At 49.1% G+C, this 20713-nt stretch overlaps 1 long non-coding RNA gene across 3 annotated transcripts in view; it reads left to right on the top strand.

Moving 5' to 3' along the window:
- The window catches only part of LOC140601746 (uncharacterized), a 41498-nt gene extending 24021 nt beyond the window's left edge, over window positions 1-17477 (top strand). Inside the window, exons 3-6 of one of the 3 annotated variants that reach the window (XR_012004797.1) lie at window positions 1626-3574; window positions 7329-7501; window positions 15166-15528; window positions 16208-17477. This is a non-coding gene — a long non-coding RNA (uncharacterized lncRNA). The other 2 variants (XR_012004798.1, XR_012004799.1) reach the window with 2 other exon arrangements.
- The last annotated feature ends 3236 nt before the right edge of the window (window positions 17478-20713 follow it).

The following is a 20713-nucleotide window of genomic DNA, read 5'->3' as shown; positions in this document are numbered from 1 at the left end:
CTAATAAAACACAAGAATGAGTCAGGGGCTGAGGGCGGCCACTCTAATTTTAAAAGTCATGATCCCTTGCTCTGTTCCCAGACCTGAACCAATTTCCAGATCCAAAACCTACTGACTAAATAAGTGGCCAGTCCCCTAGGGGAAGAACCCTATGACATCACAACAAGTATTTACCTTGACTGTCCCCTGAATCCTTCCCCAGAAGGACACGCAGTCATTCACTCAGATGACTGTATACCGGGAAGAGAGTAGCCACACATTTTGAGGATGAGTGGACATGGGGCCTGAGTTGACAATGAACCCAAAAGCCCCAGCACAGCCCCCTGTTAGAGTGGGGGCCTGTGAGAGCTGAGTAACACACAGGGTCCTACTTGGGAGTCCAGCTCACAGAGGCCACTCCCCTCCCAGGTCCGTGCGCCCTCCCTGCAGCCATTTCCCCAGGCCCTGGATCTATAATTGGAACTGATACTTTGGCAGCCAGCGGGTCTCTACCTGAATACCCCTCAAGTGCCCCAACTGACCATGACCCTACTCACCATCTGCCCTCAACAGGCGCTTCTCCTAGACTCCTATCTGAGAATATCACTGTCCAGCTGGTCACCCAAGCCAACACACAATCCAGGGCCATCCAGGTGTCTCCTCAAACCCCAAGAGTGACACTAAGACAATATAGCCAACACACCCCACAGAATCTTTCCCAAAGCAGTGATGGTCCTCGGGGTCTCACCTGCTTTGCTCCTCATTAATAAGCAAGGCAGAGACAAGTGAAAGCATGAGTCGACGTAACACCTGGTCGATCATCTCTGAGGCTCTCTGCACAGCTGTTCATCTCAGACTGGTGACATTGCCAGTGCCTGTCCTTCCACCCAAGGTGACACCAAGCAACATTCAGACAGTGCCCGCATGGCTTCAAACCCCTGCACTAGCACCACTTTTCCTTTTTAAATGTCTGGCCTCTTCATGAGTTGCCTTCACACCCCCAGAGCCTGTCCTGGAGCACCATCTGGACGCAGCTCCCTAAGCAGAATGTTCTCATTTGAGGCAGGTTCCATGGGTCATTTTCTCTCTCTACTTTAATAATAACATTAAAAAACACTCAGATATCCTGGGCAGAGTGATTTCTCAGAGGGACATTGTGAATAGCACATGTTCTAGCTCTGAAAATGTATAATTTATCTTTTAGAAAGGGGCACACCAATCTGTCACTTAATGACAGCACACAGCACTCCATTTTGCTTCCCAGATGGAAAAAGAAAATAAGTCATGAAATTGAGTGTCAAGCATTGGGGTGCCCTGGTCCTACAAAGCAGGTCCCTACCCTGGCTCCACCTCCGACATTCTGGACAACCAGCCTTTCTGGAAGTCCGACCATGAGGGCAATTGCCAGAGGAGTTTTTTCCAGTTTTACCTTCTAATGGTTTCTGTTGGTTTATAAGAAATCTAGGAATTTGTGTGGTTTTTCTTTATATGGACATCCTAATGAATTCCCTTACCTAGCGTGGTAGTTTTTTTAGCTGATTCTCTTGAGGATTTTGTGTGTCTCCATCCATCAGTAAATAATGATAGTGTTGTCTCCATTTTGTCAGTGGTTATTGTCTTCATTCTGTTTTCTCCCTTTCGACAAGGACTACTATGTAGATTCCTCGAGTTATTCGGAATGATGAAAGCAGTGCTAAGCAGCTACAGGTGGATGGGTTTGGCAACACCAGGAACCATGGCAGGAGCCATCACAGATGTCTGGACGGATGCCCCCACTCAAGAGGGATAGGATGGAAATAGGAAATAGCTGAGAACGCTTTAGGTAAAGAAGTGTCTACAGCTCCTGCTCCTCCCCTCTCCCTGTCCTGAACATTTCAGTCCAAAAAGCCATAGGTGGTGCTGCAAGGCAGGTGTCCCTCTAAGTGCCAGAAGGAGCTGCTGGCCAGGGTAAGATGTCAGAGTCCAATCACAGAGAAAAAGAGGTATTTGAAGTTTGGGGGGAGCAGGCTGCTTGGGTGTCAGAGCCTGAGAAGGTGAAGAAGGCATTCAGGCAAAGAGGTAACCCAATATAGAGCAGAATAGAGGATGCCCACATAATGGGGGTGGCAGGAGGTATCAGAACCCAACTGAGGACAGGGGGCATCCACATGGAAGAAGGGGCAAGAGGCAGCCCAGCTCAATGGGCTGGAGCCCAAGCAAGGTGACAAGGACATCCATGTGGGGGACAGCCTAGGCAGGGTGTCCAGCAGGGTGAGGAAACCTGGCCCAGCACAGGGTCCAAGAGAGAAGCATCTACATACGGGAGGAGGTAGTGCCAGTGAGGAGAGATTGGTCACACGGAGAGACGTTGGTCTAGTAAGTAAACATACAAGGATAATGGGAGGCAGGTTTCTCATGGTCATTGAAGTCAGTTTACAGATTTGGAAAGAGGGAAATCTTGAGCCAGCCCTAAGGGGTTGAATTGGATTAGAAAGTATCTGTATGAACTTAAGGTTTGAAGATAGATAGGTGATAGATAGCTAGAGATGATGATGATGATGATGATGATGATGATGATGATAGATAGATAAATGATATAGATGATAGGTAGATAGTTGGATGGATAGACAGATGATTGATAGATGATAGGTAGATTTGATAGATGGATAGTTGGGTAGATACATAGATGATTGATAGATGACAGATAAATAGTTGGATAGATAAATAGTTGGATGGATAAATAACTGATAGATGATATAGATGATAGGTAGACTGTTGGATGGATAGATGGATGATTGATAGATGATAGGTGGAGATGAGAGATGGATAGTTAGATAGATACGTAGATGACTGATAGATAAATAGTTGGAGGGACAGACAGATGACTGATAAATAGATAGATGATAGATAATAGACTGACAGACATTCCCTAGTCCTACCCACTGAAGGAGTCTGTGATCAGCAACACCCTCAAAGCAATGAGCACACTCAGCACCTGCATTTTGGCTTTTAAATTTCATTCTCCATGGAAAGAGACCCACATTCCTTGGAGAAATAGTTGACTCCAGGGCCGAGACATAAAACATACAAAAGCAGCCAGCAGCCCCCACTCTAGAGGGATTCATGGTTGGATGTGCGGAAGATCGCGCTGACCACTGAAATTGCAGGGTTGCAAGGACCCTTCCTTTGAAATTTTAAAGCAATCCATTTAATTAGTTAACATAAAACTGGTATTTCATTACTGCAGCATATTAAACAACATAGAAAGAACAGGGAATGACGTCTCCTTAACTCCCACCGCCTCCCCCTGGCTTCCGCGGATGGAGTGAGGATGTGATTCCACTGCACTTGAGCTTCCTGCCCTGCGTCCTTGCAAGCTCACACGCATTTGTAGGTTCTGAGTCTGCAGGTTGTTCTTTAAAAACCGAGTAATACCGTGTTATCGTGTTTGCCACCGGCTCTTTCCACTTGAGGGTATCTCGGAGGCCGACCATCCAGGTCAACAGGAACCAACCCAAACCGTCCCCACGAGAGGCGCAGCATCTCCCAGCACGCGGCACCAGCGCTGTTCCAGCACCCCACACTGGACAGATCCGGGGAGCTCCAGGGTCTCACTGTAAGCAAAATAAATGTCATTTTACTTTTAAAAAAAAAGAGGGGAAGGGGGAGAGTTAAGGAGACCCAGAAGAACTCCGGTCGGATGATGGGCCCTGTGAGGAGATGTTTTCAAGCTTTTATGTCCTTCAGGAAGAAGCACTTGAGGATTTGAAATCCCTGAAAGTTGATGTGTGGGAATTGGCCGGGCCCGTATCTGGAAAAGGAAAACTCAGGCCCAAGCTCCCGCTATTTTCGGCTGCAGAGCGCAAGCCTCCAGCTGGCCTCGGGCCGGGCCACGGCCCCCAACCCGGCTCAGGAAGGGCGAATTCAGACCCCAGTGCACTGCTCACGCCCGTGTAATCACGTCCCCCGAGTGCCCTTCCCGCCCGGGGACACATGTGCCACTGCTGGCTTTATTCCAAGAAGCAGCCCTCGGCCGTTGTGCGGGGCTGGCAGCTGTGTCCTCGAATAAAGAGCCAGCTGTTTCCCTGGCCGCTGTCCCCGGGGCCCAGTGTAAAACTGCAGGTGGTTCAGATAATGCGTGATTGTGCCCCCGGAAGGGTAGTTTGGAAGGTGGCAACAGAGAGCCATGGAAAGATCTCAGGGCATCACATCTAAGGGAAGAGGGGGTGATGGCCTGTCGGGTCACCCCCACAACCCCGGGGCCTTCGACTTCTCACCTGATCCACCCTGGGTCCCTCTCAGGCTCCCTTTCCCCGGGGCCTGCGCTGGAGTGAGCGGGGAGCTGGGAGGACCTGAGAGCGGTGACACCTGGGGGGTGGTGACAGATGGCATCGGGGGAGGCCAGCGAGGAGCTGCGGAGGAACAGAAAGGGACGGGCAAGGCAGGGGCCAAATTGGAAGACAGAGAACGGGAGCAGGGAGGCCGGGGCAGGTAGGAGGACCTGGAGCTCACATCGGGGCTCAGCTGCCCGAAGGCAAAAACCAGGCCATGGGTCCCCCTGCAAGCCACCCTTCGTGGCCTGGTGCACCACACCCCACCCTGAGCGAGGCTGCTCAGGGCATAGTCCTGACACCCAGCAACCCTGCCTGTGGCCTGTGGGAGCCACCTCGCCCAGAAATGCCTGTGGGGGTGCCCCTTCTTCCCACCCCTAGATGCCCCTTCACCGTCTAGGGGGCACAGAAGACCAGAGTGCTTCCCAAACAATCGAGAGAGCTCTTCTTCCTCTCTCTCTCCTTTCTGCTGCTTTAACTGGGAATGTAATGGCTGGAGCTGCAGCAGCTATTTTAGGCTATGAGGTTGCCTTGAGATCAGAAGTGAAGCACAGCCAGACGGAAGACAGAGGAAGCCGGGTCCCTGCTGACTTCACGCAGCCACCACACCGGCTCTGGGTCACCCAATGCCTAGCCTGTTTGAGCTGCTAGAACAGACGACCACAGACTAAGTGGCTTACAAACAACAGAAATTTGTCTTTCACGGTTCTGAAGACTGGGAAGTCTGAGTCCAAGGTGCCCACAGATTTGGTGTCCAGCTCTGGTTCAGAGCCGCTGTCTTCCCCATGTCCTCCCCTGGCAGAAGGGGCAACGGAGCTCCCTGGGTCTCTCTTACAAGGGCACCGATTCCATCATGGGGGCTCCGCCTCATGACTTCGGCACCTGGTAAAGGCCCCACCCCCTAACACCATCGTATTGGGGATCGAGTTTAAACATATGAATTTGGGGGGCACAGAGACTACAGTCTACACCAACTACCTGGGAAGTTTTGTGTGAACGAATAAACCTTTGTGTGGCTAAGCCTCATGAGTAGGCAGGTGCACAAGCGGTGAGCCCCATCCCAACCCCGACCGGCCTGGCCGTTCCCTGACTGCTCCGCTCAGGAGGGGAGTCCATTGGCCCCCTTTCGTTCTGTGTTCTCATGTCTAACGTGACCTCCTCAGCGTCTAGTAATGAGGTCCAACAACGTTTTATTGGGCTTGGTTATTTTTCTCCTTTAAAAGCAATAACACATGAGGGATTCTCTGAAAACATGACATCAGCCAACACCATCTTCGGACAGTTAAATATTTCAGGAGTAAAAAGGGTCTTCCTGACCCAAATAGGGACGATGCTCAGTGTCAGGTGGAAACGAGCGCCAGTCTGGTCGCATCTGGGACCGACCGCTCCCCCCACTGATCACCCTGACCCTCGGCTGACCGCACGGGCTCCCCCAGGCCCGCTGCCCGCTTGTCAGTTTGGAAGGTGCACCTGCTGTGCCATGTGGAGGGGACATCAGAAGAGCCAAGGGAACCATGATCGGGTCCCAGCTGAGGGGCCTTGGCACCTGCTGTTGCTTCCCGGGGCCTCAGTTTCCCCACCTGTAGTAAGAAGGAGTGTTAGCTCCTTCTGAGATGAATGTGCAGTGACTTCATGGTCACATAATAGCCACAGGGGTGCCAGGACTCAGCTCACATTCTCATGCAAGGTGAGGCTCCCCAGGTGTTCTGGGTGGAGAGATACACAGAGCGAAGGTGTGCCCCGTGGAGCGACCCTACATCTCCTAACTAACCCAGCACCGACTAACCAGGGAAGCCAACAGTCCCCTGCCCTGCAGACCCCGAGATGGACTGACCATCACCTCTCCACTATCCCCATGGCAACAGCCACAGAGGGTCGCTCTGAAGGGCTGGTTGTCTAAACGCAAACAGATTTCCTGCTCAGTGTTTGTTAGCATCTTAGCATTTCACAAAATCCAAGAAATAACTCCCTCCTGGCATCTTCCGTATTTCCCCCACAATCCCCTCAGTGCATCCGTGGCTCGTAGACCCAGAGCCAAAGAGGAGGGAGGGAGGGGCAGTCCACCGTGCCCCCGGGGGGAAGGTAGCAGAGAGGCCTGGCCTCACGACCCGCAGCGACGATGGCTGCACCCGGGGCGGGCAGGGCCCAGGCCTGAGAGGGAGCCAGCCAGGGGTCCTGAGACGGATCCTCTCCCAAACCCGCCTAGTGGAATATCACACAGCTGTCAAAAGGACTGGAATTTTGATGGATGCTGCAGCATGGATGGACCTTGGACACGTGGCCAGTGAAATGAGCCAGACACAAAGACAAATACTGCAGGATTCTCCTTCACTGACGTGCTTGGAGCCGACACATTCAGAGGCGGGAGACAGAATAGGGATTCCCAGGGGCTGGGGGAGGAGGAAGGGAGAACCGTGGTGTGATGGGGACAGAGTTTGAGATGATAAAGTTTGGGGCATAGTTGATGGACGATGGTCACACAGCAACGGGAATGTTTTGAATGCCCCTAAGGTCACCACTTATAAATGGTTAAATTGATCAGTATCATGTTATATATTTTTTCCACAAATCAAAAACAAAAACAAAACAAAACAAAATCTCATGTTCTGGGAATGGGCCCTTGGTCTCAGGATCAGAAATGGAGAGAGGCTGCGGGGGCCGGAGTGGGGAGGCCAGGCCTGGGAACTTACAGCTCCCCCAACAGAGTCATCCTCAGCAGATTAGGTAAATGAGCAGCCCCGGCCTGTTCCTCTGCCACCAGCAGGTGACAAATGATCATTATTCAGGAGGAAAGCATGATCCATTTGTCATTTTGACACGAGAAGTCCAGAAGGTCTTATTGACCATGGAGTTCCCTTCCTACAGGATGTGACAGGCCATTTACCAAGCCTGCACTGGGATCTTTTATAGCCATTCAATTTAGCCATTCAACGAAGCAAGCACAGCTTGGGGATTGAAGCAATATAATTTTAACACTTAATTACTTTGCTTCCTCATTGACGAGACAGCTGCATCCGATGCAATTTGTCATTTCATTAGGCAATAAATACTGAAAACAGCAAATAAACCGATGTGTGCAAGCATAGCCCGGCAGCCTGCGAGCCGGTGCAGAGGGAATGGCAGCGTCAGGGAGCCTCCGCACTTCTTCTCCAAAACCAGAAGAAACCACAGGTTTGGGTCATGTCAGCTGCCATCGTCATCTCCAACCACAGGTACAGGATTTGGGGCAGTTTTGACACCAAATGGCCAGTCCTTTATTACAAAGACAAAAGGCCACCTTTCTTGGGTCCCTGGAAGACCACCCACTGAGGAAGCAGCCCGGCTTCCCTGCCTCACCTGGTACAGGACTTTGTAATGCGAAGAGCATCTCCTGTGCAGAGGGGAGAGGAGAGGGGGATTCTCGAAGGAGGGAGCATGATGGCCTGGGGCCGAGGAGGCCGGGCTGGGAAGGATCCGGGGGGCAGTGGTGGCAGATGGACAGTCACTCCGGCCAGGGAACAGATCATAAGGGAGGGCCCGGGGCCTGGCCTGGACAGCTGGGAGCCTCGCTGACCAGAGCACCGACCAGCCCAGGGGTACTGCTGGGGCCCAGATCACTGGGACGAGGTGGGCTGATCCCACAGGGTCTCCAGGCTCCTCAGGGACAAGGCCTGGACTAGGACTCTGTCTTTCATGTGCACACACGCACACACATACACACACACGCTCCAATACTCAGCTCTACTCATCTCTCACAGCAGTTTGGGGTGACTGAGGCAGGAGCAGCCCTGCCAGGTTCTTGTAGGCTGAGGACAGCGAGACCAACAAATGGTAAGTTGTGACAGTGAACACCTGCTCGGACTGTGGGCACATTTATAAGGGGGAAAGGGTGCCTGAGGCCAACTCTGAGCATCCCATTTGGGAAAAACAGGAAAAAACACCTGCCTAGGGGCACCGGGGTGGCTCAGCGGTTGAGCGTCTGCCTTTGGCTCAGGGTGTGGTCCCGGGGTCCTGGGATTGAATCCTGCATCGGGCTCCCTGCAGGGAGCCTGCTTCTCCCTTTGCCTATGTCTCTGCCTCTCTCTGTGTCTCTCATGAATAAATAAATAAAATCTTAAGAAAAAAAATTAAAAAAAATAACCACCTACCTAACACTGACAAACACTGCACTGTACATACATGCAATCCCATTTCCCTCTGAGACAGCCACGTGAGGTAGGTGCCTTTACTTCCAGAGAGGTTGTCACCTGCCTAAGGCAATACAGCCAATAAGTGACAGCTGGGACTTGAACCCAGATCTGTACTTTATTTTCCTTAGCAGAGCCAGCCCGACCAGCAGAACTTCTCTATAACTTCTCCTTTTAACCCAATCCAGAGTGACAGACTTTCTTCTAAGCCTTTCTGACTCAGGGTTCCCTCCACACCTCCACCCACTACTAGATCAGTTCACAGATCTAGTAGCAGTCATTTACACGTTAGTATGAATTTAAGTCCCTGTGCTACTTGTCCCGGAAGTAATTTGCATGCTATAGCTCCACTGTAATGGGAACTGTCTTAGCTTGCTCTGCTGTAACAAAATACCACAGACTGGGTGGCGTAAACAACCACCGTGTATTTGCCGATTACAGAGGCTAGAAGTCCAAGATCAGGATGCCAGTGTGGTCAGGCTCTGGCGAGATCTCTTCCTGGCTTGTAGACAACTGCCTTCTCGCTACATCCTCACATGACTGAGAGGGAGCACACTCTGGTCTCTTCGTCTTATCAAGGCACTAATCAATCCCTTTGTGAGGCCTCACCCTCACGATCTCACCAAAACCTAACCACCTCCGGAAGGCCTCACCTCCAAATACCATCACCCTGGGGGTCCGGCGGTGAACAAGTGAGGGGGGGTGGGTAGGGCACAAACATGCAGCCCATAGTAGGAATGGAATCTGTGAAAGCAAGCCAGGCCTGGGTGAGCAGATGCTGACAGACGACCACCGCACTCCTGAACTCCTCCCAGCAGAGGCCCAGGACGCATCCCACACACCCAGTTCCCCAGCTCCAGTCTATCAGGCCACCGTCCATTGTCTAAGCAATGTCAGATAAGATGAATGATCCCAACATCCTTTTAAATTTTTTTTTCTTTTTTTTTCTTTTTTTTACAGTCCAGCAATTTTACTCCTTAGTATTTACCCAAATGATTAAAAACTTACATTCATACAAAACTCTACACAATAATGTTTATGGCAGCTTTATTCATAATCGCCGAAAGATAGAAGCAACTAAAATATCCTTCAGTAGGTGAATGGATAAAATGTGGTACATCTAGACAGTGGACTATTTATCACCACTAAAAAGAAATGAGCTATCATGAAGAAACCTTAAAACCCTAAGTGAAAGAAGACAATCTGGTTACATGCTGTATGATTCCAACTGTGTAACATTCTGGAAAAGGCCAACTATGGAGATAGCAAGAAGATCAGATGTTACCAGGGGCCAGGAGAGAGGGAGGAAGCAATGAATTGGTGGAGCAGAGGGGGTTTTTATGCCAGAGAAGTTGTCTGTATGGTACCACAATGCTGCACACATCATCATACATTTGTCACTGCTCATTATTTTTCTTTTCTTAACTTTCTCTTTTATATACACACATGTAATTTTTACAGAAATGCTTAACATGTCAGTCATACCAACTACTCATACTGTTGTTTTGTTGGTCTTTTTTTTTTTCTTCCTTCCTTCCTTCTTCCCTCTTTTTTTTTTTTTTCCCACTTTTGGCTTTCCCCTTCCCCCCACAACTGCATCTGTGAGTTCCGTTGCTCTAGAAAACCCAGCCTAAAACAGACCTGAGAACCGAGACTAATACACCCGCAGACCCAAGTTGAGAATTTAGCATATATCCATCCACGGTTTCCTCCATACCCGTACAATCCCCCCCAGAAAAACACCCGTAGCCAGCATGTTCGCTGAAGGTAAATTATGGAATCTCTTAGCAAAAGGCTATAAAAATTCTATCATTTCTATTTCCTCTATGTTCCTATCCTTCCATCCTGTGCAATCCCACTGGGGCCCCCAGGCCATCTGACCTATCTCCTCAGAATCACCTGCCGGGCCTCTTCCCCACTCCTGCAGCTCCACCGAGCCCCCAGCACACGTCTCTGGGCTCTAAAGGGAACTTCTGTCTATTTTTCAAACACCAAGTAATACTGAAGTATATCTTCTTGTGTGATTTATATATATATATACACAAAATAGAAGTTTCTGGAGAGCAAGAAGCATGCTTCTCTCGGTCACCACCTAAACACCTGGGACCCAACCTGTCACATGACAGGTGCTCCCTAATTTTTGTTGAACTGAAACCCTCAGGGAAGAATATAAGTTTATCTGGCAGTGGAAGGGAAGAAACAGAGGGTCTGGGCAGTGGGGTCAGAGGCTGATTTCAACCTGAGGGCTCTGGCAAGATTATTCAGTCCTCACTGCCGCCGATCCCTGCATTTGGGGACTGTGGGAAGAAACCTCTAATCACCACGAGGGAAACGAGGTCTGAATTGAAGCCATTTTCAAGATATATGTGACTTGTAACTTGTGTTAGCTGCTGCGAGGACATAAGGTTGGAAGTTCTTGCAAAACTAAAGCTATGATTCAGAATCATAGCGAGCAAGAATTTGAAAATCAGTGGCCTGGGTAATTACTTGAAAATGCTAGAAATTGAAATGATCGATCTGTTACCCAGAAAAGCACCCAGGAGAGGACACCAAGCCAAGCAGAAATCCATCTTTAATTCAAAAACGTCTTCCCCCTCAAGGAGCAAGGAATAACTGTCCCTCGTGAATGATTTATAGCCTCTGCTTGTAAAACTCACACACTGGAGTGCAAAAGAGGAATTGACAGCAGACCTGTTTCCTTGGGAGCTGGAAGCAGAGAGCTACAGAAATATAAAATCCAAATCAACCTGGGAAGTGACCAAAATTATCCTGGCTTTCAGACTAAGAGAGAGATTGGAGCACATCTTCTAGATTTGACAGATAGGACTCTTACACGAGAAAACCTTTGAACTAGACCAAAGTGATGGCGAGATGTCTTTGAGGGAAAGCTAAAAACATTGTCTAATCCTGGACTTTCTCATTCTATGGAGTTTGCGACTTTTATTTTATTTAAGCTACTCTGCAATTCTCTGAGTTGTAACTTGGATTTGCTTTCCTTGGGTTTCTCCTACCTTATGTTGACCCTTTTGTACTGATTGTCTTAGGGCATTTCGGGTGTCATCGCTCAAATACTGTAGCCTAGGGGGCTTCTAACAACAGAAAGGTATTTCTTAGTTCTGGATGCTGGGAAGTCTAAGATCAAGGCCCACTTTCTGGTTCATAGACAATCTTTTCCTTCTGGGAGGATGGTAGAAGGAGCAAGGGAACTCTCTGGGGCCTCCGTTGCAAGAACATTAATCCCATTAATCCCATTGATAAAGGCTCCCCACTCCCCTTATGACCTAATCACCTCCCAAAGATCCCACCTTCTGATTCCACCACACTGAGGCTTAGGGTTTCAATATATGAATCCAGGGGTGAGAGGCAATGCAAACATTCAGTCTACAGCACTAATGCCCCCTGGGCTTTGGATCATTTTTCCTAAGTGATTAATGTCTATGTCGGATCCCCTCTTAATCCTTAAAAATTCCCCCAAGATATCTGAGATCTGTCCTGGTCTGCCTAGACAAAGAGCATTGTCTACACTTATCCACTGCAAATTCATTTCCACATGACCCTTTTCTTACTAATGAAATTGCAAAAAATGTTAATTAACATCAGAGGCACCTGTGCGGCACAGTCAGTTAAGCATCTGCCTTAAGCTCAGGTCACAATCTCGGGGTCCTAGGATAGAGCCCTGCCATCATCCAGGCTCCCTGCTCCGCCCCTCCCCCTGCTCAGGCTTGCGCTCTCTCTCTCTCTCTGAAATAGATACATAAAATCTTTTTAAAAAAATGTTAACACAATTTCAGTTAGCCTGCTTAAAATCCAGAACTCTGTTTAAGAATGAGTGGTCAGTGTTTATGAAAAAGGTGCAAATATCAAACTGGATTGTCTTTACCTGTGCAACTCTTTGAGAGGTACAATGAATGGAAAGGCATTTTGCTGTTGACAAACCCCAAAGGTTCCTCTCTGGTTTCTTTTTTTTTTTTTTTCCACTGCCCTATACAAACTTATGAATTCTACAATCTTAAAAATATATTTTAGTACACAATGGAGCCCCCAAATGGAGCATATGTTAGCTATTCGACGGATGGTTCCACCATATTCATTTTACTTCCACTTTGTCTCCTCTCCCACTCATGTCTGCATCATTATAATTTACCTTAGTAAGTGCAGCTGACACATCTCTCACCATTACCCGAGCAGTAGTTTTTAAAATTGTCCCGGCACAGAAGAACCTCTCAGATGAGTAATTAAGGAAATTACAAGCTTGTGTTTTTTTCGGTAATGGTTTTTCAGATCTGTAGAAGGGTAAAGCAGCACCATAATGAATTCAACATTCCCAGGCATCGCTTCAACAATTACCAAAGAAATGAATCCAATTTACCACTGCATTCTTTGGAGCTGGATACACAAGAAAGAGACAGCTGCTCTGTTTTGTGCGGCACAGATCCCCAGTATAAAAGCACTGGGCAGCGCAGAGCCAATAAAATGCTGGCTTTGAGGGGAGCGAGATAAAATTTCAAAGGTTTAATAGTAATGAATTTTACAGCACATTTCCCCTCTTATAACTAGAGTGTGAGCCTCTCCCTTAGGAAAAGATTGCAAAATAGATAAGCTCTGCAGACACATTTTTATTTTCACAACAGGAATTACCCAGAAAACAAGATTTCACCATGCTTCCCTATCTACCTCCCCTGAAACATCCATTGTCTGTAACTTGGCCAAAATAGCATAAAATAAGTAGTACTGCAAATTCTAGCAAGTTCAACATGAATATGCCTTTCCCTGCTTGACTGATGGAAACTCTGCTGTCTTTCCCTCAACTTAGTTTTTTTTTTCTCTTTTTTTAAATTTTTTTTATTGGAGTTCAATTTGCCAACATTTGGCATAACACCCAGTGCTCATCCCACCAAGTGCCCCCCTCAACTTAGTTTTTAAAAAAATTTTCAGTGTGACAAAACACACATAACACAAAATATGCCATCCTAACCATTTTGGAGTGTACAGCCCAATGCTATTAAATATGTTCATGATGTGCAACCATCATCATCCTTCTCTGGGCTCTTTTCGTCTCATCAAGCTGAAGCCCAGTCCCCATTAAACAAATCCCAACGCCCTGTGGCAGCCGCTGGCACCCTATCATCCCATTTTCTGTCTATGATTTTATTCCAACTATTTGAAGTACCTCCTGTAAGTGGAATCACCCAGTATCTGTCTTTTTGTAACTGGTTTATTTCACTTAGCGCAATATCCTCAGATCCATCCATGTTGCTGTATATGGTGGAACTTCCTTCCACTTCAAGGCTGAATAAGATCCCTTTGTATGCATAGGCCACATCTTGTTCATTCCTCTGTCAGTGGACAGACACGGGGATTGCTTCCATGTTATATCGTGAAGAAGGGTGCTGTGCACATGGGTGTATATCCATATAAGGGAAATTCTCACCCATAAAAAGGAATGAAGTGCTGACTTGTGCTACCACATGGATGGATCCTGAGAACGCTCTGCTAAGAGAAAGAAGGCAGAGACAACAAGCCGCATAGTCTAGGATTCCACTTATGTGAAATGTTCAGACTAGACCAATGCACAGAGACAGGAAGATTAGTGATTACTGGAGATTTGGGGGGTGTGGGGGGGGTGACGGAGAATGAGTGCTAAAAGGTACAGGGTGAAAAAAGTGCTTTGAAATTCAGCGGTGGTGATGGGTGCCCGGCTTCGTGAATTTACTCAAAACCACTGACTTGTACACTTGAAATGGGCGAGCCTTACGGCATGTGGATTCCAGCTCGAACAGCACAAGTGGCTGTCGTTGCCCTTTCAGCTTGCACGGCTGCGAAGAGCTCTCCTGGGGGGGAGCAGAGCCCAGGGAGAGGAGGATGGGGAGACAGGGAGTGTGAGCGGCTTCGGACTGCAGGCGGACGAGCACTATCCCCCCACATCTGAGTCTCCCGGAGAAAGGATCAGGACAGGCGAGGGACAAGGGCAAGGGCACCAGAGGGAGACCAGGCAGTGAGGGAGAACGTGCGGTGGAACCTGGAGGTGGGAAGTGGAACAGGGTACCCAGACATGTCACCAGCTCCCATGCTGGCACAGCTGCCAAGGCCACACCTGGAAAGCAACACCAGGAGACCACCCTGGGCCCTTTTAGGGGCCTCACACTGTGCATGAAGTCGATTTCTAAAATCTGAAAAATCAGTTAAATCCTGCTTGGAGTGTGTGTGTGTGTGTGTGTGTGTGTGTGTGTGTGTGTTCTAAAGATTTTACTTATTTATTTGTTAATGATACAGAGAGAGAGGCAGAGACACAGGCAGAGGGAGAAGCATGCTGCGGGACTCGATCCCAGGACCCTAGGATCACTCCCTGAGCCAAAGGCAGATGCTCAAGCACTAAGCCCCCCCACGTGTCCCTGGAACGTGTTTAGAAGAGCAGAGTACTGGGGCACCTGGGTGGCTCAGTGGTTAAGTGCCTGCCTTGGGCCCAGAACGTGATCCTGGAGTCCTGGGATCGAGTCCTGCATTGGGATCCCCACAGGGAGCCTGCTTCTCCCTCTGCCTGTGTCCCTGTCTCTCTCTGTGTGTCTCTCATGAATAAATAAATAAATAAATAATCTAAAAAAAATAAAAGAGCAGACTACTTAAAGGGAATCCTATACTAGAACAGATGTATTAAAAATCAGAGTTATCCCATGATCTTTCTGTTGGATAAAACTAAATTTTTATTACAGGGTTTATGGTACACTGGCTCCTCCTGCGTGAGTCATTGGAAGCAGTGAGCAATCGTTAACTGCGTACTGAGTGCCAGACTCCGAGGCTGTTCATCCCTCCGTGTCTACCACCCTTGGAGCACACAACTCTTCGGACAGCCCCTGCCCTTCCAGAGCTCACCCCTAAACCTGAGTAACCACCACGTGGTAACAGCACACACCAGTCATGCTCTGGGCTATGCTGGTAGCCGGACGTCTCTCCATCCCGAAGTATGGCTCCAGTCCCAGACCTCAGCGTCACCCGGAATCTTGTTAGAAGCGCAGGATCTCAAGGCCCACCCAGGACCAGCCGAGTCAGAGTCTGATGTTTAACAACATCCACAGGTGATTCCTATAGACGTGACCACTTGAGAAGCATTGGCCTAAGCCCTTCACTTCCTAGGCTTAAGAAAAAAAGGGGGGAGATTTCATTTCCCATTCATTCTAACACACAGCGTCATATTACCACAAGCAATGCTTCTGGGTGAGAGGCACGCCCACGTCTGCACACGCACACACTCGGCACACACAGATGAGCACCTACCATAGGAGCTGGCCACTGCAGAGAAAAGCAGTTGTCAAATGAATGGCTGTTCAGATGAATGATTGTGAAGACCTAACATTTGTTGAATACCTACTAAGTGCTAGGCTCTGGGCTAGGAGCTTTCACACACTTGATCTTCCTTAATCCCCATGTCAGCCCCCGGGGCAGGCCGCTGTTGTACCAGATTTCCAGGTGGTTGCAAGTCCACGAACAAACAGTGGCCCTTCCTGGACCTAATGGCACCCTTACCAGCTATGGGGCTGGGAGAAAAGAAAATTCAATTTGAAATGCAAATTTCCCCGGATGCCTTGCTCATTTATCTGGCAGCCTCACTCCCAGGGTTTCTGGATCAGCAGGTGGGGGGTGGGGCTTGAGAATTTGCATCTTCAGGAAGTTCTCAGGGGACACTGATAATGCTGGCCTGAGAGCCGCACTTGGAGAACCACCGAGGAAGGTAAGGTAATTATCCCCATTTTACAGGTGAGTAGAATGAGGCACAAAATTTTCAACGACTTGTCGAGGACCACGTACCCGTGATGGGGACCCAGCATTCTGCTCATGAGCCACCATGCTACACCACCCCAATGAGAGGCACTTACTGCAAGAGGGACGGACAGTGGCCACCCCTGGGGGGGCTTTCTTTACATGCTCGCTCCCTTAAATCTGTCCTGCACACAAAACCAGAATCATTCTTTCATTTTCTTTTAATTTTCTTTTTGTAAAGATTTGTTGATTTATTAGAGCGAGAGAGAGCATGAGAAGCGGGGCAGAGGGAGAAGGAGAGAGTCTCAGGCAGACTCCACGCAGAGCATGGAGCCCAACACAGCCTCGATCCCAGAGGTCACGACTTGAGCCAAAACCAAGAGTTGGATGCTTAACCGACTATGCCACCCAGGTGCCCTCCGAATAATTCTTTTTAAAACTGATGTTGAATCATGTCACTCCTCTGCTCAAAACCCTGCAATGGCTCCCATCTTCCTCAGGGTAATATCCTCGTCCTTACTGTGACCCTTAAGGCTATCCGACGGGGCCCTGTCTTCCTCTCTGATCTTATTTCCTTACACTTGGCCTTCTTGCTGACCTTTGGACACTTCAGACAGATTCCTGCCTCGGGGCCTTTGCACCTCCTCTTTCCTCTGCTTGGGTGCTTTTCAACACATGCCCATCGGGTCTGTGCCCTGATGTCCTTCATCAGAATCTTCCCCAGGGACCCCATCTAAGGGGTGGTTCATTCTCTATCCCTTCATCCTGACATATTTCTTTTTTTTTTTTTTTTTCTGACATATTTCTTTATAGCACTTATCACCACCTGACATTTTGTGTGTATTGGGTTCTTAGCTACAAACCTGTTTATTATTTATCCGTCTGCCTTCATTCATTAAAAAATAAGCTCCAGGAAGTGTGTCTTTCACTGCCTCGAACAGGGCCTGGCATAAGGTGGATGCTTGAGAAAAAATACTAAATGTATGAATAGATTGTGTATGTCCATCCCATCATCACCTGACCCCTTATTGCCAAGAAATGGGGCCAACACATTATACAAATCGAGTTAGACATCTTATGCAAAAGTATCAGGACGCCTGGGTGGCTCAGCAGTTGAGTGTCTGCCTTCGGTTCAGAGCGTGATCCCGGAATCCCTGGATCTAGTCCCACATCGGGCCCCCTGCATGGAGCCTGCTTCTCCCTCTGCCTGTGTCTCTGCCTCTCTCTCTCTGTCTCTCATGAATAAATAAAATCTTTAAAAACAAAATTATCATTGACTGTAAGAAATGTCTGAAAAATACTAATCATCATCAGCTTTGGGGAATAAACACAGAATTGAAACATCAAGTGGCATATAGAGTGCACCCCAGCCCCGCTTACAAAACAAAAACAACACTGAAACAAAAACCAAAAACCCTATCTTCTTATGACACTACCACTTGCTCAGAACTTAATGTGTTAATGCACATGGACTGTTCCCTAGCAGCAACTCCACATTCAAGCCGAGGCCTGGAATTAAAATGTCTCTACTTTTCTTTAGCCAGTGGTAGTTCTAATTATAGCATTGAGACTGGCATGCATATTTATTTACTCATCTCTAGTCCTGGCTTATAATTAAGAGTTAGCGCATTCTACCTTGGGAGATGGGTGACACATTGTTACAATGTGTTCTGGGGCTGTGTATGATTAGAGCAGGGTGGTTAGGGAAGCTTGGGGTGTTATCTATTCCTATAATTATGCCATCATATTCCATCGAATGTGCATGGCCAGGACCACGCACACACAGGGAGCGAACCCGTGAGTCTGTATCCCATGGGAAAAGCAGGCAGGTTCATCCGTGGGAGCCGGGTGCCCCCAGTTCTGGTCCTCCCGCTGCCCTAACCACCTGGGGATGTCAGAGAAGCCCTCAGAGGGGCTCACGATACTCATCTGTGGGCCTTTATCTGGCCTGCCCGTATAGCCAATAGCAGGTGCTCTATAGATAATTGTAAAATGAAGGAAATGTGTGAATCAATGAAATAATTAATGAAAAGCGCTCAGCCCCGCTTGGGATGCTCACGTCTGACAGCAGGTCTCTTGGGCGCTGCCCCACACGAGCGCGTTTCTGCTACGGGGGGCACGAGATTCAGATCCCGCTGGCTCAGGGGCTGCCGCCTGATCCCAGACCAATCCCTCGATCCCTCGGAGCTGCGGTTTGCTCACCTGTCGAGTGGGAACATAATAACATTTACCTCGCACTGGATGTTGGGAAAATGAAGTGAGGTCATGTAGGTAGAGCACGTGGTGTCAGTAGATGCTCAGCGGATGGTGGATCTCCGGCTTTATCCGGCGCCCTCCCCGCTCTGTCCATGCAATCGTTTGGAGAGTCCACTCGGAGCCATCAGAGGGCAACGATTGTTGGGTGGGCTCTGCTGCAGGTCACAGTGAGGGCCTGAGGTTCAGGTCTTAAACCGTCCTTGTTCCTTCCTCCAAGATGTCCCTGACCTCCTAGCTGGGGCTCAGCTAGCACCGGCGGCTCTCATTGGCCCCGGGCCCCATGGGGCAGCCTCACGTCTTGTCCCCCACGTCCCTTCTCCGACCTGCTCGGTGGCAACCTCCTCTCTGCAGCAAGGCTCCAAGCGAGGATCCAGAAAGGTCTCGGGTGAAGCCCGGGAGACATCCTCCTGGCTCTAGGAAGGCCCGTCGCTGCTCAAAGTCGCGGACTTCGTGCAGCATTAGTCACAGTGGCCAGGACATGGAAGCAGCCCGAGCGCCCCTGACAGAGGACTATACACCAGTGGAGTATTATGCATCGGGGAAAAAGGAAGTCCTGCCACCTGCTTCCACATGGCTAGACCTCGAGGGTCCATCCCTCTTGCTGAGTAGAATAAGCCAGGAAAGATTTTTTTGGGGATTCTCACTCATATGTGGAATCTAAAAACAAAACAAAACAAAAAAACACAACAGAAAACCATCTAATACACAGAAACAGAGCAGAATGGTGTGTTGGGGACGAGGGGGAAGGGGGAGATGTTGGTCAAAGGGTTTTGTTTTAAGATGACTAAAGTCTGGGGACCGAATGTCCGGCGTGGTGACCGCAGTTGGTAACGCTGACTGTACACTTGCTCTGAGAGGAGAGCTTCTGCGTTCTCACCAGGGCAACACCGTGCATTATGTCCGGAGAAGGATGTGTTAAGTAACCTCATTGTGGTCGACATTTCGAATACACGCGTGTATCAAATCCTCACGCTGCACACCTTCAGCTTACCTAAAGTTATGTCAATTATTTCTCAGTAAAGCTGAAGGAAAAGCAGGCACTTTTCCCTTCCAGGGGACAAATGTTACATTTTTTTTAATGTGTTCTTTAAAACACACTTTTAATGTGTTTTTAAAAGGTTTTATTTATGTATTCATTAGACACAGAGAGAGGCAGAGACACAGGCAGAGGGAGAAGCAGGCTCCCTACAGGGAACCTGATGCGGGATTCGATCTCGGGACTCCAGGATCAAGCCCTGAGCCGAAGGCAGACGCTCAACCCCTGAGCCACCCAGGGGTCCCAAATGTCACACTTCTGTGATAGCCCGGAGCCTGTGGGTCTTCGTTAGGATTTCTTTCTGCTAGAGAATGTCCACGCTGCTCTGTTGTTACTGTTTGGCGCTGCCCTAGAGGAAGACGCCGTTGGTCAGCGTCCCCCGGCCATAGAGCTCCCTTGTGGGGTGGGACCGACTGCCCTGCTGCGCTGTTCTAGAAACACAGGTGGGCACGATGACCAGCGCAGGTCAACCATCCGCCCTCACGCCTCTTCTTTGCCACATTAACACCAGACACACCCAGGATCCTCCCAACGACGGCCTCTCGTTGGCTCTGAGCTACAAGGAAAACACTTCCTGACATACGAGCATCTCTGGATTGATCCCCAAATTTGATCTCCATTTGAGATCGCCAAGTCTTACGACCCAATCATCTGGTTTAGGACAAAGCCCAAATAACAGTGTTGTGTGAAATTAGTGTCATTGGGGGCGTCACAGGGAAGTATAGACAGTGTTTCTCAAACAGTGTTCCTCACGGCTCCCGGGGGGGTCCAGAGATACCTTCCTGGGCCATCTGGACGTCCCTTGGGGCACGTTTCAGTTTCTGTTCTCATTTGAGGCTGACCTGAAAACATCGGGGTGCGGAAACTCTGGGTCCCGCAGGTAGCCCCTCACACCTGAGGGCGGCTGCTAGTTCACCCAACACACCTTCCTGCTGCACACTGTCCACAGGCCAGACCCCGATGTCAGGAGCAGTGACAAGATAATCAGGACCCTGACCGTGGGGAGCGTCCAGTCTAGGGGTGTGGGCTCGGTACCCAGGCCGGGGAAGGGAGAAGTGCTCCCATTTCTTTCTCTCCTTAGATCCTGCTCCTTAGCGGCCGTCTCAGCCCCGCGGCAGAGGCCAGGGAAGGTCTCACTTCAGGAAAGAGGAAGGCGTGGGATAGAGAAACCTCAGCTGCCAGTATGAACATTCCAGCAGGTGGATGCAAGA

This window comes from Canis lupus, chromosome 12, assembly GCF_048164855.1.
Source record: "Canis lupus baileyi chromosome 12, mCanLup2.hap1, whole genome shotgun sequence".
Lineage (NCBI taxonomy): Eukaryota > Metazoa > Chordata > Mammalia > Carnivora > Canidae > Canis > Canis lupus.
This window is presented reverse-complemented; position numbering and strand designations above follow the sequence as displayed.